The sequence below is a fragment of the Dermacentor albipictus genome, chromosome 6, assembly GCF_038994185.2.
Source record: "Dermacentor albipictus isolate Rhodes 1998 colony chromosome 6, USDA_Dalb.pri_finalv2, whole genome shotgun sequence".
NCBI lineage: Eukaryota > Metazoa > Arthropoda > Arachnida > Ixodida > Ixodidae > Dermacentor > Dermacentor albipictus.
In genome coordinates, this window is record NC_091826.1 from 109,654,395 (window position 1) to 109,675,447 (window position 21,053).

Consider the following 21,053-nt stretch of genomic DNA (forward strand, 5'->3'; position numbering starts at 1 on the left):
TTTGCCTTGGCTGCTATACGATTTGCTACCCCCGTAGTCACCTTCGTATCTGTGTATTACAATACGCAGCCTCTATGTAGAATGCATGAAAGAACGAAGTCGCGGTAACTGTTGTACTTTATGGTCGACACATTACCGCGGTGTCACGGAACGAGAGTGGATGAAAAGGTGAAAGAGTAAAGTACAGCACATCATAGCCTCATTTGTAGGGAAAAGTAAGGAATGATGGAGTAATCGCTCATTTTGTAACAGCTCATTAGGTTGCCTAATGTCTATGTCGACCTTCTTACCACCACTGGCATGTGCGTTTGATGCACGCACGTTCAGGTGCGTCTTTAGCTAATGTGATGCAGTCACCCAAGAGCAACGAACTGTCGCATAACGGCTGAGTCGTTCGATCTTACTCGTAGGGATATAAATGCTAGTTAAAACTGCTCTACTAATGTTCCTGTGTAGTCTTTGAGCTATATTATTACACAACAAACAGGCTGCTGATTCATTCCACATGTGGAGCAGGACGTGTATGTGATAAACTAAATCATGATAGCTCGATTTCACTAATTCACGCCTCCACAGACCAATTACCAATTTGATCTGTCACTTAAAACCAGCTTTAGCAGGCACTTGGAATGCCTCAGATGCGATGGCATGCACGGGAATTTATAGGGCCGCATTACAAAAAATGCCGAAGGGTTGGGCTGAAACACACAAAGGGCTTGACCTGGCGAGCATTACCCTAAAGCTGTGTAGGGGTGTCATAAATGGGAAATGTCTGACAGCACGTGGGGATCAGCTAACGCGAGCCGGTGATTCCAAACATGTAAGACTGGCAGCGTGACCACAACTCAAATTGATGCTGTTAATGGTATATATTTTCACCTACTGCACCTTATAATTATGGCCCACTGCGTGCCCGTGATGTGTGTGTTGGCCGTATGAGACAGAATTTAGTTAGGCCTCATTACCTTTCGAAGTAGGCTCCTGTGTGATTCCCTAGGTTTCTGCAAGAAGTTGTACCTGCACTACAGTATTAGAGCCGACGAAACTCAAGTAGCAGCTATAGGGAAGGAATACTTCACTTCTTTGAGAGCCTTACAATAGAGTACTGGCTCACAAGTTCTGTCTCAATGCTTTCTTTGATAAATTACAAACAGAAAATAACAAAAAATAATCTAATTATCACAATACGAAGGTCTGGTTGCGTCACACCCCCGCCCCCAAAAGATGCTAATTCGTCATAATAGAAATAGGTGGCTGTGCTGTATTCCTGCTGCCTTTTGCTGTTGTCTGCACTGCCGCACTTCAGATTCAGATTCAGATTCAGATTTATTGGTCCCAAAAACATGAGTAATTACATGACGAATATACAGACGAGGGTCCCAAAGTCAAAGAACTGTAGTGGGACCCTCGGTTAATAATAACAACATTGATGGTGATAATATTAGACAGCAAATTAGCGTATTATAAAACAACATCTACAGATCAAATACATCATTAGACATGTCATTTACAATCAAACAGGCAAAGCACGTTATAAAATAAAGTCGGAAAAAAGCATGGGTGAAATACATGAAATGACATTTGAGATAAAAGTCAAAGGTACACCGCCAGATCGTAGTTAAGTTATCGCAGGAAATGATGCTTAAGCTGATTTTTAAAAATTGCAAGAGAAGTGCAGGATTTTATGGTTGATGGTACTTCATTCCAAAGAGAAATTGCAGCGAAGGAAGATGTTTTTTGCCGTAATTGGTATGAACTATGGGTAATAAGAAATTGTTGTTAGCCGCAAATCTGGTCATATTTTTATTCTGCAAAAGGTCAGTTGCAATGAACGGAAACGTAAGGTTATTATGAAGCAACCTGTGGAGTAAGACGAGTATGTTAAACGGGAACAAATTAATAATAGGCAAGATATTATACGCTCGAAGTAACAAAGAGGCATTAGACTGCATGGAGCTAGAAGTGATAATGCGTATTGACTGATTTTGGATATGTTGAATTGATGATAAGTGACAAGCGTACGTGTTGCCCCATGAAACAATGCCGTAATTAATGTGACTATGAATGAACGCATAATACAACGCTAGCAGAGCCTCACGAGAAAAAAAAGGGCGAGCTTGATTAATGCACGTATACCAAACGCAGTCTTGTGCTTGAGATGTTGGAAGTGAGAGCGAAATGTAAGGTTAGGGTCAAGATGTATGCCAAGAAATGTGACATCGGTGCTAACGGGAATTGAATGAATTCCAAGCTTTACTTCAGGAATAGAAGTTAAGGCCCTTTGAGCACTTTTGAATAACATAAATTTAGTTTTTAAAGGATTAAGAACTAAGTAATTGTTGCTACACCATTTTATAATGTTACTTAATGCAATATTTAATTTAGAAGTAAGAGTAGTAACAGATTTGTCAGATGAAGATATGGTTGTGTCATCTGCATATAAAATGCAATGAACGCAGTTGGTGGAGTTAAGAGAATCCGGAAGATCATTAATATATAAAAGGAAAAGCATAGGGCCCAGAACTGATCCCTGTGGTACACCTTGGTTAATACATTTTGTTACTGAGAAAGTATTTGCTGCATGTACTGTGTACGGCCGGTCAAGTAAATAATTGTTTAAGAATGTTAGTGCAGGACCGGTTATACCATAAGAGTCAAGTTTATTAAACAGGACTTGATGGTTAACCGTGTCATAAGCTTTACTGAAGTCTAAAAATACAGATCCGACTAAGTTTCCCGCATCAATACATTTTTTTTATGCAGTCAGTTAGAGATAGAACAGCTAGATTCGTGGAACTTCCTGGGCGGAAACCAAATTGATTGTTCTTTAGCAATTTAAACTTTGTTAAGTAGTTATTAAGACGTTTAACAAATAATTTCTCAATCAGTTTACCAAGGCAGGACAGAATTGCAATTGGTCGGTAATTATTAATTGTGTGTTTGTCGCCTTATTTAAAAACAGGAATAATCTTGGCATTTTTTAAAAATGAAGGAAATGCACCTTCTTTGAACATAAGGTTAATAATGTTACAAAGCGTGTCGCAAACTAAATGCGCAACCAGTTTTAAATGCCTGACACAAATATTCATCCTGTATGCAAGTGTCGAACCTCAGCTGATTTTCGAAATGTATTTTTCAGAAACAATTCCCGCCGTTTCGATGGCACAAAGACAATATACCTTATTTACTGGTTTGAGGCCAGCCATCGTTCAAGGCCCCCACAGCCGCTATGGAGTATGAAATTATAAAACACAAGTCACGGAACGCCCTGTGCATACTAGCGTCTTGATTGATTCCCGCAAGTCGCTACAAGATGGCGCTAGTCCATGTCCAAAAGTTCGTCGGCCACTGTCAATATGTTCATAGCCTGTCGCCTGTGATTGCATTTATTTGCACAGCAGTCTGAGCGTTGTTTGACGCTTCAGTCAAGTAGCCACAAATTTGCCTCGTGTGAAGTCCGTACCGGTAAAAATATTGAAAAAGAAATTACGCGTGGCTCCGCTATCGCAAATACCAGAGACTGCAGGCGAGCTAGGGGAAGTTATGGCTTCAGAAAAATGCATGCCGCCTTCCTCTGCAAGGGGTTTCGGTTGGGACGGCGTGCCACTTGAGGCAACCGGCGCAACAGAAGCGATTTGTTGCGACGCCATGTGCGTCGCGGTGTCGTGTGCCAGACGTTTCACGGACGCGACGCGGCGGCAACCTTCGACGAGACGTTCATTTGAGGAATCGCCAGCCGTTTGTGCGCAGGCGCGACTAACAGCGGGCGCGAGAGTGAAAATCTGGGGGCTTTTTCTCCTCGAATATATAACTCTGCCTACATACTACGAAGGAGAGAGAGAGAGTAAACGTTTATCGTAATAGAGACTGTTTGGTTATGGTGGGTGGAGCCCCTCCTCCAGGGCCCCACTAGTTACAGCGGCTCGCCGGGCCTGGTCAAGGGTCGCCAGTTGGCTTCCCAATTCCACTTCCGCGAGTCGCGCCTCCCACGACCAGTTATGTAGAGTGTTGTCTAGCAGCGGCGAGGTGGCAGCCGCCGGACGTGACGCGCACTGGAATGTTATGTGTTCCAATGTCGGTGTTCCTTCGCACCACGGGCATGTGTTGCTGTATTTGTCTGGGTATATTTTGTGTAGACTGTATAAATGTGGGAAAGTGTTTGTTTGCAGGCGGCGCCAGTCCCGTGCTTGCCTCCTGTCTAGGTCTGGGTGAGGAAGGGCTTTGGTTCGCCTACTTAGCCGTTGCAACTCGAGGATTTCTCTTGGCGCACCGGGTGTCGAGGTGTTCTCCCGGGCGGTGTGGCCCGCGGCTCGGCCTGTCATGCCTCGAGCCAAGCGGTCCGCCCGTTCGTTCCCCTCTATCCCTGTGTGCGCCGGGCACCAGGTCACGCAATGATCCATGGTGAGTTCCGTTCCTAGGATGCGGAAGACGCAGCCCGGTAAAGCCCCCCCAAGGAAGAGGCGGCAGGCGTCCTGCGAGTCTGTCAGCACGTAGGCCGATTGGCCCTTAGCTTCCGCGGCGCGTATAGCAAGGGCTATGGCCACAGCTTCGGCCGTTGCAACCGATTTGGTGTGTATAGATGCTGCTACGGTTGTTCGTCCTTGGCTAGTCACGACTGCTGCAAATGTATTGAGGGTGCCTGTATTCTTGTGATACGAACTCGCGTCTGTAAAGTAAGTATCCGGGTCGCTTCGCCGCCTTAGTAAGGTGGCTGCCCGCACGCGTCTCCGTGCCGCATGATGGACTGGGTGCATGTGACGGGGGATCGGCGCCACGTGGATCCGCTCTCGGATTTCAGATGGCAGTAGGATTGTTTCATCGCCACAATATTGTGGTGTCAGTGGATAGTTAAGTCTTTGTAAAACCGAGCGTCCCTGAGGTTTCGTGTTTAGTCGTTCACGCTGCGCCATTAGAGTGGCCGCTGCATATTCCTCGAAAGTGTTCATCATTCCTAATTCGTTCAGTCGGATCGTGCTTGTGCTTTCAGGCAGGCCTAGTGCTGCTTTACAGGCAATTCTTATGAGCTTATCCGCATGTTCGATGTCGTGACGCCGCGTTGTTTGGAAAGGCAGGGGGGGGGGGGGGGGGGCGTACGTTAGACGACTAATGACGAAGGCGTTTACTAGTTGCATGGTATCTGCTTCGGTCATGCCTTCTCGGCTGCGTGCAACTCTGCTAATAAGCCCAGTTACGCTCGGAACAGTGCGTCTGAGATTGGAGAGCGCTATGCTAACGCTGCCCATTTCTTGAATGCACATTCCCAGTACGCGCAGGTGGGATGCCCTCTTGATGGGCTCTCCCGCTAAGGTGAGCTGCAGATCCGGAGCCCTGGTCGCTTGGGTATGTCTAGGTCTAATATGAATATACTCCGATTTCGATGGAGCGCACCTCATGCCTGCTCGCCTCATATAGTTTTCAATGGTGCTGATGGCCTGTTGAAGCGTGTCTTGTCGGTTTCCGTAGGACCCTTTGCAGGCCCAGAGTGTAATGTCGTCTGCATATATGGCGCAGCCAAGGTCCTGGATCTTCTGTGTGTCCAGGGCCATTCTACGTAAGCCGACGTTAAAAAGAAGTGGTGACAATATGGATCCTTGAGGAGTGCCCATATCTGGTAGGCGATACAGAGCAGAACGTGCTGAACCTAATCCTATTTTCGCGGAGCGGCTGCTCAGGAAGTCTTGAACGTAATGAAATACTCTTTCTCCACACCCGACATCTCGTAGTCCGTCTAGTATTGTAGTGTGTGAGATGTTATCAAATGCCTTACGGACGTCGAGTGCTAGCAGGATTCTGTCCATGCTGCCCGGAGGAGGATCGAGCACCTCATGTCTTAATAGAAGAAAGACGTCCTGTGCACAGATTCTCCTGCGGAAACCGAACATGGATTCAGGGAAGGGTGAGTTTCGTTCGATGTGGGCTTCGAGTCGGGTTAGAATTACTCGTTCAAAGAGCTTGCCCATGCAAGACGTGAGCGATATGGGCCTGAGATGGTTGAGCTCGCGCGGCTTGCCCGGTTTTGCTTCCATTCTCGCGGTAGTCTTCCATCCGTTCGCCAGACCTGTTCATTGAAGAAGTCGACTAAGTGCTGTAGGGCTATGTCACTAAGGTTGCGCAGCATTGCGTTGGTGATTTGGTCGGGTCCAGGAGCCGTGTTCTTCTTCAAGGTTTGTGCTGCTGCGTAGAGCTCCGAGAAGTTGATGGGGGCGTCCAAGCTCGAGTTATCCTGTCCTTGGTATTCTCTCATAACGCTAGAAGGTGTCTGGGCAGCGCCGGTGTAGGTGCGTTTTAGGTGCTCGAGTAGTTCTTGTTCTGAGCCCTTGTATTCTCCTAACAGCCGCCGCATGACGTTAGACGTCTCGGTGCGCGTGCTAGTTGGGTCTAACATGCACCGAAGAATGGCCCAGGTCTTCTTGGCGCTGAGGGTGCCTCTGAGAGAGTCGCAGAAACTGCGCCAATTTTGATTATTCAGCTCCTTCGCATAGGTGTTAGCTTCGTTTGCCAGCAGGGCTATTCGGCGCTTAAGTTTGCGATTACGCCGCTGCCGCTACCAGCGTTTGGTGAGGCTTCTGTGGGCCTCCCAGAGGTGTGCGAGATGGTTGTCTACTGCTGGTGCTTCCGTTGTGGTCTTGATCTCACTCGTGGTGGCAGCATGGGCCTCCTTGAGGAAAGCTGTCCAACCTGCGGCCGTGGCTGGAAATGAGGAAGCAGCCTGGTGTCGTTCTCTGTACCTTTTCCATTCAGTGAGCCCGGCCACCCCTAGGGGCTGTCGAACTTTGGCTGTGTTAACATTGACACACAATAGATATTGATCACTACCTAGCGTTTCGTCCAGGTTACACCAGGTGACCCCCGTCTCATTGTTGACAAACGTAAGGTCTGGCGTGGTGTCCCGGGCAACGCTGTTTCCTATCCTTGTAGGAGTGCCTGGCTGCGTAATCAGTACAAGTTCGTGGGACTGAGTTTCTCGTAGTAGATTGAAGCCCTTGACGGTGTCGCGTTGATAACCCCATGCGGAGTGCCAAGCGTTAAAGTCTCTGAGAAAGATTAGTCGGTCTTTCGTTGAGAGCAAGGTAGATACGTGACTTAAAATTAATGAAAAATCGGCCCTCTTATCCCTAGGCGGGCTATATACGTTGGTTATCAGACACTTGGGACGACCCTTCTTAACTGGCCAAATGGTGAGTATTTGGTGGTGGATTTCTACGCCAGGTGCTATGGTGACAGTGATTGTGAGGTACTTGCGGGCCAATGCTGCCACTTCAGGGTAGTTCGAATCGCTGTAAAAACGGTAGCCCCCAATAGGTATCCGCATTTTCCCCACTTCCTGAATACAAATAATGTCAGGTGGGACGAGCGCCGCCTTGATATATTCTGTAAGTGCAGCATGTTTGTTATGTAGTGATCGGCAGTTCCACTGCCAAATTACGAGATTCTCTTGGCGTGTAGGTGTGGAGTTAGCCAGAGTATGGGCTCTCGAATTGTTCTGTGTCTGTGGTTACGGTGACCTTTAGATCTCGGTTCTCCGGGCTAAAGCTGCTACGACGTTTCCGGGTTTTTTTTGCTCCTTTGAGCGAGTCGTCGACATACCGCTTAAGATTGTGAAGCTCTGCAAAAAATATTTGCATTTGTGCGCATATATTGTCTAGTTTCCCTTCCAGATGAGTGATGGGTGTAGGCATCTGTGCTATAGGCTGCGTTTGTGATAGTCGTTTGGTCTGTGTTGGGTTCGTCTGTGTGTTGGACAGTTGTGCGGGTGCGTTTGTCTTATGGGTTCCTCCGTGCGTCATCATGCTTGCCATTTGTCGTTTAAGTGTTTCAAGTTCATTTTTCATGCTATCCAAGCTTGCCTTAAGTTGTCTGTTTTCGGCAACTATTTTCTTGTATTCCTCGTTTTGTGTGATAGGTTTGGTTGTGGAGGACGCGACCGCTGCCCAGCTTACCTGTGGATTTGTCAGAATGCAGGCCGCCTTCGGTGCTTCTCTGGATGCTCGTTGCGTCAGCCTTGCTTCTCCTCCCTGGACGCGCTCTCGTGCTCGAGAGCGGGATCTGCTCTGGTGAGGTGACGCTGATCTGGACCGAGCGTTCAGTCGGTGTGGAGATGGCGATCTCGTCCTTCCCTGTCGGTCGCGTTGGTCGCTCCTACGGCCGTTTGTGTAGTCCGATTCCTCATCCTCTGAGGCGAACCAGCGATGTTTTTTCTGCCCTTCATTGTGCTTGTCAGTGCTCTTTCTGACTTGAGGTTTTTTCGGTTGCTTGAGGCGTCGTTGGCAGCTGCGGTCCCCGGTGACGTGGGCACCCTCACACGAGGCACACTTTGGCTCACACGGGTGTCCGTCCACTGTGTTTCTGAGTCCACAAATTCGGCACAATCGCAGCTCGGGCTGTGGACAGACGTCTGTCCGATGCCCTTTTCCATGGCATGTTTTGCACACCTGAACGGTAAGGATGACACAGGAGTTCGCCTCCGTTGTAGTACACCACCCGAGGTAGTGACGGGCCACAGAAAGTAAGGGCGGCACTCTTTGTTTCTCCGATCATTCTTGCTTGGATAAGTTCGACGCCTTGAGTCCGTATACGTATGTTTGCTATGATGGTCTCCGGTGGCGTTCGGTGTGGAAGTCCGTGTATAACTCCTCGGATAGCTTCCTCTCCGGTGGCAGCGTATACGTTAACGTCATGCGAACGTCCGTTGATAGTGAGGGAGTGGACTCGGCGTGCCTGCTCTGCGACCTCCTGACTCGATGTCGAAAGTATGGCGATATTGGAGCCGGGCTTTATACGGAGCAAAAATTGCTCACCTCTTATTTGGTAGTCGCAGGCCATGACGATCGCTTCGGCGAGGGCCGGCGTGCTGGTAGTCTTCAAAGGCAGTCCCTGGTGTGGTCGGATTACTATCTTGAAGTCATCCTTAGGAAGAGGAGGAAGTTTGGGTATGCCTTTTCGTCGTTTCCTTAGTTTCGCCGGGTTAGTGCTGCCCGTTGAGTCCGTTTGTCGCTTGCGCTCTCGAGCCTGCTGCTTCTTTTGCCGTAGTGTCAGGACTGTCTGCCAGTCGTCGTCCGTCCGCTGGCGTTCCCCGGCGTTGTGGCGAGCGGAGCCTGTTATTCCGCCTTCTGTTCTGTCTACATTTATTACATCCATGTTCTCTGCTGGTGTTGTCTCACCTTGCATTGTCATCGTCGGTTGAAGTTCGCTAAGCGTTCCAGTAGCCATGCCCAGGCAGAACGGTGCTGCCGTTCGCGTTCCTCACGGGTCGGAGCAGCACCGGCACTACTACGAAGGAGGTTTCTTAGCGTGTGTTGTAGGCGTTTGTCCCTAGGCGTGCCGGCATTGCGGTGCGAGGTCGAGTTTGTCTGCGCTCGGACGCTGGCTGCCGGCGCGGTAAAATAGGTGAAGAAGCGGGCAGTGACGCCCGGTTTGGCGACCGCTGTGTCGGAAAGACTGCCTCGCACCTGCGGCGCTCGTGCTAAGTCAGTCGTGGTGGATCATAGCTTGCGACCGTAGTAGAGCCCGGGCCACATATACTGAAAATCTAGAAGCCTTAGCAAGTCTGACCGCCGTAGCTTCAGTGGCAAAGTTCTGACTGGTGTTGCAGAAGTCGCGAGGCGCGGTAGTACTGAACTTAGCGTCACTAGTTGGCGGCTGGACGTAATTATATTTATTCAATCGTGTTTTGCGCTAATTATAACACAGTGTTATTTCGCATTATTGGCAGCGCCTCCAGGACACCAAAGCGGCAACGGGGAAACCAAAGCTAGAACCCGGACTGGTCCGTGGGTTGGGGCTCGCCAATGCCTGCGCGTGCCAGGGGTGTAGAACATCGGCTTTCCGCTATCGCCGACAGACAATTTTTTATGCGAACACCTCCTGGCATGCGTCGGCCTCCGCGGCCCCAGCCCACGTGCTGGCCTGCTTCCAGCTTTGATCCTCCAGGGTCCCCTTGGGGGCCCTGGAGATCCTGCGCCTCCTGCTTTATTATAACCTCAGCTGCTCTCCTGAGGCCTCCGTTTGCCGTTTACATGTGGCCTCCTGGAACAGCGCTTATAAAAAAATGGCTGTGGCTTAGCTAAGGTTAAGCGCAGGATGCGAAGCATACTAGCCTTTATTTTAGTTGTTGAACCACTGTTTAGCCTGGTGAACTGCTGTTGCTTGGCTATATTTGGTTCGGGTAGACGAAGAAACAACTCATGGGTTACTCTGCTTCGCCTTCAAGAGTGGAACGCGACAGCGTTCCCGTCGACCCGCCAAGGGGTGTAAGACAATGGGCTACGGCGCAGCGACTACGCGCCCCGCATTGGACGCGGTGAGCGTCGAGCAACGCAGCGTTCGGCGCGGCAACGAAATGTGCGCCTGAGCAAGCGACGCACGCCTGAGCCTTAGAAACAGCTCGTTTCTAAGGCAACACCGCATTCACTAGAGGCGCTTTTGTACCGCTTTGAAGCATCGTACTCGTGGCTCAGTGGTAGCGTCTCCGTCTCACACTCCGGAGACCCTGGTTCGATTCCCACCCAGCCCATCTTGCAAGAGTTGAGCCAAAGCCACCTAGAAACAAGCGCAGCTGCTTATATGCCGCCGCGACGCCGCGAGCGACGGCGCGAGTTGGAGCTCCGTTTCTTCTCTGTCGTGACGTCACGGTGTCACGTGGTATGGCATGGGGTCAAAAGTCATTGAAGGCGACACCGCCGCGCCTGAGGAGCTGGGTTGAGCTCTCGTAATATGCTTCGCATAAAAATGCAATCTATCGTCGCGACGAAAAAAGCGACCCGCGACTTATACAACACCAGTCAGAACATTGTACCTTCAGACACAGCGATCACCAAACGGGGCGTCAGTGCTCACTGCCTCACCGCGCCCGCAGCCAGCGGCGGGGTGTAAACAAACTCGACCGCACTCCGCAATGCCGGCATGTCTAGGGCACAAACACATACAACATGCGCTAAGAAACCTCTTCCGTAGTTGAAGTTCTATTCATCAAAGATGTCAGATTTACAAGAATTGTATGCAAAATGAGCACTACACAGGGAGCCCCAAAGTTACAAACTGTCAGGGGGACTCCCATACATGAAAAAATAATAAAAAAAGACAATACAGGACAAGCATTGGTTACGGTGGCATTACAGACTTAATAAGAAACAGCGCGAAAAACGAAGAACTCAAAACTGTTTAGTAAGACAAAAAAATGCGAAGAATACTTCTGTAGTGAACAAGCAATGCAAATGTAAAATACAATAAAAATATGAGTAATACACGTGTAGTATAATAGCTAAGTCGACTATGATTACAATCACAAAGGCAGTGGTTAGGATGAAGAGAGTTGCTGCATAAAGTATTTCTTAACCTGATTCTTGAATATATGCTCTGTGGGGGATGATTTAATGGTATGTGGAATAGAATTCCATAGTTTTATTCCCGCAAATGTGGTAGTGAACTTACCATAGTTTGTGCGCACTTTAGGCAAAAGACGATTATCGAGTTCAGAGAACCTAGTGGTGTTAGTATTTACAAAAGTTTCAATAACAAAGCCATCTATGTGTGCAATATTACGAAATAACTTATAGATCACGATTGTTAACTTTAACTGAAAGAGCTGATGAAGAGGATGAATGTTTAAACTGCAATAAAGTGGCGTTGCATTCGATAGGAAATGGCTGGAAGTCATGAGGCGAATCGCCTGATTCTGCATGCGTTGAAGTTGGCTGAGGAGAGCGAGGTATGTGTTTCCCCAGGCTGATATGCAGTAAGATAAATGGCTGTGAATGTGTGCATGATAAAGGGAATGGATAATGTGTGGCTGAAAGTACGAGCGGGTTTTGATTATGGCGCGTATTCCAAACGATATCTTACGGACAAGTGACTGCGCATGAAGATTGAATTTCAGATGCCTGTCTAAAACTACGCCAAGAAAGTTAGTGCTAACAGATATTGATATTAAGTTGTTTTCAAGACGCACCGATATAGAGTTCGAAATTAGTGTCGGGAAGGAATGAAAAACCATAAAAACCGTTTTTAGAGGATTGATGCACAACATGTTCTTTTGACACCAGGAAGTTATGTTATGCAGATCAACGTTCACATTTTGCTGTAGCTCGTCGACATCGTTAGCACAAGTAAAAATAGTGGTGTCGTCTGCATATAATATACAGTCCGTAGTGGTTAGAACATTAGGTAGGTCGTTGATAAATAGCAGAAACAGCAGCGGGCCAAGGATCGAGCCCTGAGGAACGCCTTGATATATGTTCTTAGCAGATGAGAGTTTGTCGTCAATCTGAACAACTTGAGTACGATTAGTTAGGTAGCTAGAAATAAGCTGAAGTGCTGGGCCAGTTATGCCGTAAGATTCAAGTTTATGTATTAGAATTTTATGATTAATGGTGTCAAAGGCTTTTGTTGAATCTATGAATACACTTCCAACCAGCAAGCCTTGGTCGATTGCCTTCTTGACTTTGTCGGCAAAGGTTAGAAGCGCAAGCTCAGTTGAGCAACCCTGCCGAAAGCCATACTGTTTAGGTGATAGTAGATTAAATTTTGCTAGGTAGGATGATAAACATGTATGAACTAGTCGTTCAATGATTTTACTGAAAAATGAAAGAATACAAATAGGCCTGTAGTTATTCAGAAGTTCACGGTTGCCTTTTTTGTAAACAGGTGTTATTTTACCAACTTTCAGAGAACTGGGAAATATGCCTGCTTTAAACATTTTGTTAACAATATCGGCTATGACAGGAGACAGTTCATTAGAAACTAACTTGATACGTTATGGGTGAACAGAGTCTAGGCCAGGTCCAGTAGACCTAAGCGAAGATATAACATGAAGAACTTCCTTTGCATTCGTAGGCCGCAAGTAGAAAGAATGAAGATGACGAGGCAATGTCGGTAATGGGGGATCTGTTTGAGCATCGCAAGTACTGCTAAAATACTCGCTGAAGGCATTCGCGATATCAGCTGGGTGGCAGTATGTATGTGTCTCAGTTTTTATTTTTGTTAAATGCTCACGGCATTTATTATTTAAGAATTCGTTAATGACCTGCCAGTTGCGCCTCGTATTATTGCCATTATTCAAAATCTTGTTCTGAAAGTAATCTCGTTTAGCACATTGAAGTGCTGCTGCAAGCGTGTTAGAATATCTTTTGAAACGAGATTTAAGTTCACAGTTAAATGGTTCACAAATTACCTTTTTGTGGAGCCGATTTTTCTTCAATATACATCGAAGTAGCGCTTTCATGACCCAAGGTTTTCGAGGGGAACTGAAGAAACGAGTTAGGATAGATGTAGTAGTGCATTCATGAATGCAGCGTGTAACTTCAGCCAAGAACAACTGATAAGCCTCTTCCGCGGAAGATTCGCAGAGTACTGCGGTCCAGCCATTTGACTGTATCATAGAGATAAATTTTTGAGAGTCGAAATGTACTTTCTCTTTCTTTTCAGACGCTTTAGAATTTTCTCTACCTAAAGTCAAAAATACAGGGTAGTGGTCGGTTATGCTGTGCTCGATGACTCCTGCCGTATGATTTGTAGTAAAGTTGGTTAATATGTGATCAATTAACGTATTAGATCCTGTCATGTCACATCCAGTTGGAGAAGTGATTAGAGAAGCAAGGCCATAGCTAAGAAAAGACGCAAGATGATCAGAACATGACGGACTATTAGGGTCGATAATGTTTATGTTGATGTCTCCGCAGATAATGACATTTTTGTTTTCGTTCGCAACAGTGTGCAACAACTTTTCAAACTGCAGACAAAACTCAGAGTATGGCGATGGTGGTGAACGATAAATGCACGCTAACAGATTCATAACGCTAACATAATGCACTCTAACAGATTCAGTGCCTAGGAAGATTCATATATTCAAGGAGCAAAAGCCCCCGGATTTTTTCTTTCACGCCCGCTCTTACTCGCGCATGTGCACAACCGGCTGGCGATCCCTAAAATAAACGCCTCTGACGCATGCTAGCTCCGACGCCGTGTACCTGGTAGCTTCTTGAAATCCGCCGAAGCGAGCAGGCGGGTTTTTATCGGAGAGCAATGGCGTCACACCACCTATGTCCCCGCCGCGCACTCCTTCTTCCCAGCTAGGCTCCATCCACCCTCGCCGCGTCGTTATGCTGCGCGATGCTATTTTTATACACTGCTTTCACTCTCTTTCAGCTGTCTCTCTCCCAGCTCGGCGAAGCTGCGGACGTCAAGAGCAACTCAGCGAGGTTCTAACAGCTCCACTGTAATAATTAAGTGCCAGCGTTAAACGAGTAAATACTATAAAGTACAGTAAACCATGTCTATTCGTGGGCTCTAAGTCCCTGCTACTCACTGATGTGACAACCTTATCAGCAATATCACTCATCCACAGCACACTGCATGCTGCAGTCAGCGTAAACGCTGACCCTATTTTTCCATGCAGTGATAAAGTACACAGTGAGAGTGAATTCTTCCGAAAACTACTTCCAGATGTTCATCCGATTGTTCTTGGATCCATGACCTCAAATAACCGGTGGCGTGGAGCACTGAAATCTGAATTAGCACGTCACGTGCAACATGCCTTTGTGCACATACGCAAAAAAAAGCCACTGCAGCTGTTAAGTTCTAAACAAGACCAAAGCAATTTCTTTCAGAAAACAAAAGTAAGTTCTGACTTGGCTTCGTTTTGGTTGTCACTACAAAAAATACTGTGTGGAAGAAAAAGAAAACCAGACAGTATATTAGACATTTCCGTAACTCTACTTATGAATAGAAAACCTTGTTGGTATTCCTGCTTCTATAATCACACAACAAGCAAGGCACCAGCACTGATTGAATGGTGTGCCTTGCTGATAACTTCTGCTGCTCGCATCTTTTACGCCACTGATCACATTAGCTGTCAAATATCTTCAATGTTCGCGTGTAGCCAGCAGATAAAGATCTGGCATCAGTTTCCTGCCAAACGATCCGAAGAAAAAAAAAGTGCAGCGTTATTTATAGAGCCTATCAATGACGAATGACACTTAAAAAAACAACGATGTCTTGATTTTATTTTTCTGTGGGGGAGGGGGTACGAAACTTACCGCGGGTCGTCTTCCTCGATACTAGAAAATCAGCTCAATACCAGGGACACACAACTTTCGGTAAAAACATTTTATGTGCAGTATATCGGAGGTGTTGCTGCCTCTAAACTGTGGCAGCTACGTCCTTACAGCACGAACAAATACATGCTTAAGCGGTCACTAAAGGTAATATTAAGAGAGATAATCGACAAGTTATTTCTCTTGAAATATATTATTGTTTTTCGCGTGCTGGTGTATGGCACGCTGAAAATTTCCACCGACCATCCCGTTGCTCCTCCTCAATACTTACCGCCCGCACCAAAACAAACTAGTTGATGTAATTCCCAGACGACCTACCTCTCTAGCGCTCTTTATATAAATGAGCTAGTGCTGATGTCAAATGAGTGACACCGCAGTTCTGTGCAGGTGACGCCACTCTGATCTACCATTTTCTTTTCTCGCTTAAAAGCTCAGTTCTTGAATTGCAAGAGTTTCATTACCGAGGCCTAATATTTGAATCTAGGTCAAAATAATATTTTTCTTTTAAGTCCCTCTAAAACTAAACAACAAACCGCGGCACGGAACCAAAGAAAGCTAACAAGCACGAAAAAAAAACAGACACAAGTGAAATCAGATGATGTACATTTACTCAGAGCAGCTCGGAGCTAAATGATTCAAAACACACTGGAACATAAAGTCATCTCAAGTAAATGCACACACACACACACACAAAGAGAGAGAGGGGGGGGGAAGAAAGAAGTCATAAGGAAATCAGGGAGGTTAACCAGGCTGAGCCCGGTAGGCTACCTGTACTGGGAAAAGGTGATTGAGAGATGAGAAAGAAGAGAGAAGGTCGCACTTTACACTGGTACATAAACAATCAAGGTTTCGTTGTTCACTCAATCCGAAACAGAATAACTGCAGAAAACACAATTTCCAAAACAGGTTACATAAAGCGCACTAAGGCACGATGTAATATTGTTTCAACATCTGCTTGGCGAAATCTGTTGAAGAGCACAACAAGCGCTTATCTTTGGGCGTCCTCACTGTTTCTATAATGGTAATAGAAAATCAGAGGCACAGTATTTAGTGTGCAGTTATTTTATTCACTTCTACAATATATTTACGCAGCTTTCTTTGTTTTATACAAAATACTGATATTGTGCGAGCAGAAACAGAGGTTAGTTGCTGAGGAAATTGGTGGGTTTGTCTGCGTTGACAGGTGACGAAAACTAGTTGCTGCTATGGTCACTAAATAACTCTAATACTTAGACGTGTGCAACTGCATAAGTTAGCCAACAAAATGCAAAGCTAAAAATGTAAAGTATGCACCTCTGACACTTTATTTATACTGCTTCATTCAAATGTTCAGACTTTTTAAATCTGTCCTGAAAGAAACCACAATTCTGTCGCTCTGGCTGCGTTACTCGGAGGTATAGTCTATTAGAACAAAAAAGTGAAACGCAATGTTGAGTAATTAAACATTCTTCACCAATTTACTTATTAAGTAAACGCTTCATAGAACATATTCTAATTCAGGAGTTAAAGCCGGCTGGTCTCAATGCACGTTACTTGCAATGAATCTGTAAACGAGACTTGAGGTAAGCCCCACTAAACTTCTTTTGAAATAACTGTTGCGAGATTAACCAATTTAACAAAACGCTGTCCTAATTAGTACTGGACCAATTTAACTGGAAGTCCAATGCATTTTGCTACACAACTGGAAAATCAATTTCTCCAAACTGATTCCAGCTTAAGGATTCCTGCTAAGCTAATGAGTCTTCTAAACTCAACGGCTCAAACTACTTATTCGTGTGTCCTGAAGTAATAATATTGTGACGCGGCGTTAAATAAATGAAAGCGAAGCATGATTTACAAACAGAGACTATTTACAGGGATGGCCAAGATGGCTAAACACGTGCAACGTCCCGGTGTCAGGATTGGGGGCTCAATCCCGTCGCTCGTGATCCGTTGTCAAGATTGGAGTCCAGCATGAATTAGAAGGTAGCTGGCCCACGCCGTCGTCCAACTTATCCACGCTGAGGACGTTGATGAAGGGAAGGACTGCTTCTCATCGAGAACGAGGAATATGGGTTTATTTACAATATTTATATCAGTCTAACATGACTGTTTGAGAAAGTGTATAAGTCTAACATGACTGCTTGAGAGAAGTGTCACTCCAACGTGACTGCTCAAGAGAAGTGTGTCGAGCATCCGCACAACAGCAGTTTTTAAACACTCGGTCCGCCGGCGATACAAGGCGGCGAATGTTCGTTTCGTCAACGCAAAACTAGCCGCCTCCCGCAGGACGGCCTACGCACACAAAGGCACACACCTTATGTCCGGAGCCAACGTCGGAGGGGCTCCGTAGAACTCGGAGCCGTTCCGGGTAGCGCGTTGGGGAGTTTGGGACAATAGTTGGCCCGCCGAACTTTAGTCGTCACAAAGTCGATTTAGTCACGCTGTGGCTAGAAGTTGGCGGCGAAGCTCCCGGTATGTTGGCCGTCATAGACGTAAGCGGAGGCAATCTTGCAGTGCAGCTGGACATTCTTAACAGCGCCGGGAGGATGCCTTCATGTCGTAAGTAAGGAGGATGCCTTCATGTCGTTCTACTTCCCGCTGATCAAAGTTCTTTGAGGGCGGTGATAATAACGACCCTGTCTAGCTTGTGAGCGCGTCGACTTGCTCTTCCTGCAGGCTAGAACTTTGACACTCTAGTGCTACGCTCTCATTGAGCTGGTCAGCTGGCAGGCTCTCCTCAACTGTTCTTTTGTCCCTCGGGCCTTGCTCGGATTCGGGTATTGAAGTTATCCCCTTTTCTGCTTCCGCTAGAGGATCTTGTGCATTTTCAGCCGAAAGCGCCGCGATCTTACGAGCTTGGCCTCGGGTCAATGCTTGTACTATGCCCTCTTCCAGTTTGAGCCCTCTATCCCGCAATAACTGAATTGAACGATTCGAAAAGATGTAGCGATACTGCAGTGACAAAAATTTGGAAACTGTAGCCTCAGTCTCTAGCTCCCCGAATGGTCCATTGATTTTGACTTTGGCCATGGGCAGACACACGCTGTGTTCTTCTACAACCTGTTTTATCCATGCTACTTCTCCGGTGAAGTCATCTACCGTCACGTAAGATGGATGGACAATGTCCATCGTGGCGGCACTGTCCCTTAGCACTCGGCATGGTTTTCCCGTAACTTGCAGGTCGTGAAGATATGGACTTAAAAGTTCCATATTCTCATCTTTTTCCTCCACGTAGGCGAAAACTACGCTAGGCTTCCCGCAGTTTACAGCTATATGTCCCAGTTTGTGGCATTTGTAACAGCGAATTGGTCTAAAAGATACGAATTTTATTTTCTGTTCTTTTTGTGCGGTTTCTCCGTTAAGTTCCTTCTCGCTCTTTTCTGTGGGCTTCTCCGCCATGTCTACAGGCTCCGATCGTCTAATCTGCGCACCCCTTTTGAACGGAAATGGTTTCCGCGGTCCATTTCGACCGTCCAAGTTTCCGTCCTCGGCGTTCAACTTTCTACGGGTTGCGTACTCTTCGGCTAATTCGGCCGCCCTTTCCACAGTGTTTACATTTCCTCTGTCTTGCACCCACAGTTTCACAGCTTGGGGGATGGTTTTGTAAAACTGCTCTAAACACATGCATTCAATGATCATGTCTCTGCTGTCGTGCGCTTCCGCGCTTTTAAGCCACTCGACTAGGTTGGCCTTTAACCTTTATGCAAACTCCGGATATCCCTCGCTATCTTTCTTGCCTGTGCTCCTAAACCTTTGCCGAAAAGCTTCGGCTGAAAGGCGGTACTTCTTCAAGAGACTAGCTTTAAATTTTGCATAATCATATGCATCCTGTGCACTCAGTCTGGCGATTACTTCCGCCGCCTCACACGGCAACATAGACAGCAACCGCTGTGGCCATGTACTCGTGCCGAAGTTCATCTTTTCGCAAGTCCTTTCAAAATTGCTTAGGAACAAGACTATGTCGGTCCCGACCTCAAATGGCTTTAATAGCCTGTCCATGCGGTACGATTCTGCCTCACTTGATCGTCCCAGAGCGCCTTCACTTCCTTGAGACAACTCCAAACGTTTGCTTTCAAGTTCAAGTTGCATTTTTCTTAACTCGCTATCTTTATCGCTTTCCTCTCTCTCTCAGTCCCGTTCTTCTCTGTCCCGTTCTGCTCTTTCTCTGTCCCGTTTCTCTCTTTTTTTCAGAAGTTCAAACCCCATTTCAATTTCTTCCTCACTGGCCTTTTCGGAAATTAGCTCCAATAATTCCGATTTTAGCATTTTCTTGGGCACATCTAGGCCAAGTTCCTCACCAACAATCAACAATTCGACTCTCAGCAGTGTCCTTAACTCCATGATTGCTGCTTTACTGCCTTGATCCTGCTTTCTATATCTAGCTCGGAAAACACAACCTAGCTAACACTCAACAATCTAGCTTCCCTACTGTTCTAAACAGAAGAACCACAAAATGAAGCCTAGAGAGTCAAAGCAAGAACCAAGCACTCACCGCAGTCACAGCACCACGTCGCAAAGTCCCTCCCAGCGCTGCCACCAGTTGTCAGGATTGGGGGCTCAATCCCGTCGCTCGTGATCCGTTGTCAAGATTGGAGTCCGGCATGAATTAGAAGGTAGCTGGCCCATGCCGTCGTCCAACTTATCCACGCTGAGGACGTTGATGAAGGGAAGGACTGCTTCTCATCGAGAACGAGGAATATGGGATTATTTACAATATCTATATCAGTCTAACATGACTGTTTGAGAAAGTGTAGCAATCTAACATGACTGCTTGAGAGAAGTGTCAGTCCAACGTGACTGCTCAAGTGTGTCGAGCATCCACACAACAGCAGTTTTTAAACACTCGGTCCGCCGGCGATACAAGGCGGCGAATGTTAGTTTCGTCAACGCAAAACTAGCCGCCTCCCGCACGACGGCCTACGCACACAAAGGCACACACGTTCCGATGTCCGGAGCCGACTTCGGAGGGGCCCCATAGAACTCGGAGCCGTTCCGGGTAGCGCGTTGGGGAGTTTGGGAACAATAGTTGGCCCGCCGAACTCTAGTCGTCACAAAGTCGATTTAGTCACGCTGTGGCTAGAAGTTGGCGGCGAAGCTCCCGGTATGTTGGCCGTCATAGACGTAAGCGGGAGGCAATCTTGCAGTGCAGCTGGCCATTCTTAACCGTGCCGGGAGGTTGCCTTCATGTCGTAAGTGGGTGGCAATCCTGCACTGCAGGTGGCCATTCTTAACACTGGCCATCGTCGTCGTCTTCGTTAGCCCAAGGTGGTGGTTCGTAAGACCTAACCTCACCGGCGGTCGGAGCACCGTCTCGGCGCAGACTAATTTAACAAGGAAGACGTGGTGGAAAAGTTGGGCTTCAAGCGGGGATACATGCACGACGTCACGAGATGACAGGGTAGATGGTTGAGAAGTGTCCAGTGGCACGATCTCGTAGTTCATGTCGCCAAGTTGCCGTAAAACCTTGTAAGGTCTGGTGCAACGCAACAAAAGCTTTTCAGAAAGACCTACACGATGAGATGGAATCTGGAGAAGTGCAAGAGATCCCAAAGCAAAGCCGGGCGAATGGTCGTTCCCTACGGAGACTCTTGGCCTGCTCGAAGCGCTGGCACTCCTCGATCACGGCACCGACGGTAGCACAATTTCTGCACATGAGCAGATTGAATGCGTCGTCCGCTATCCCCTTCAGGACGTGGCCGACCTTGTCAGACTCTGGCCTGTAGCTGTCAGCATTATGGCACAGTGCCAGCACATCCTGTATGTGCGACAGGTACGACTCCGCGGACGTTTGGGCTCCAGTTGACAGCGGTTTCTTTGCAGTGATTTTGCGACTGTAGGTCTTGCCGAACAGATCACGGAGCTTTTACTTGAATTTATCCCAGCGCACAAGTTCGGCCCCACGATTGTCATACCACAACTTCGCCGTTCCACTCAGATAAAAGACCTCATTGGCCAGCATGACCGTCAGGTCCCAGTAAATGTGTTCGCTCACCCGTTCGTATTGTGTCAGCCACTCCTCAA

The 21,053-nt window shown here is 47.2% G+C and overlaps 1 protein-coding gene across 2 annotated transcripts in view; it reads right to left on the reverse strand.

The window, feature by feature from the left end:
• The window catches only part of LOC139061336 (uncharacterized), a 115,702-nt gene that overhangs the window by 54,409 nt on the left and 40,240 nt on the right, over nucleotides 1-21,053 (reverse strand). The window lies entirely within an intron of this gene.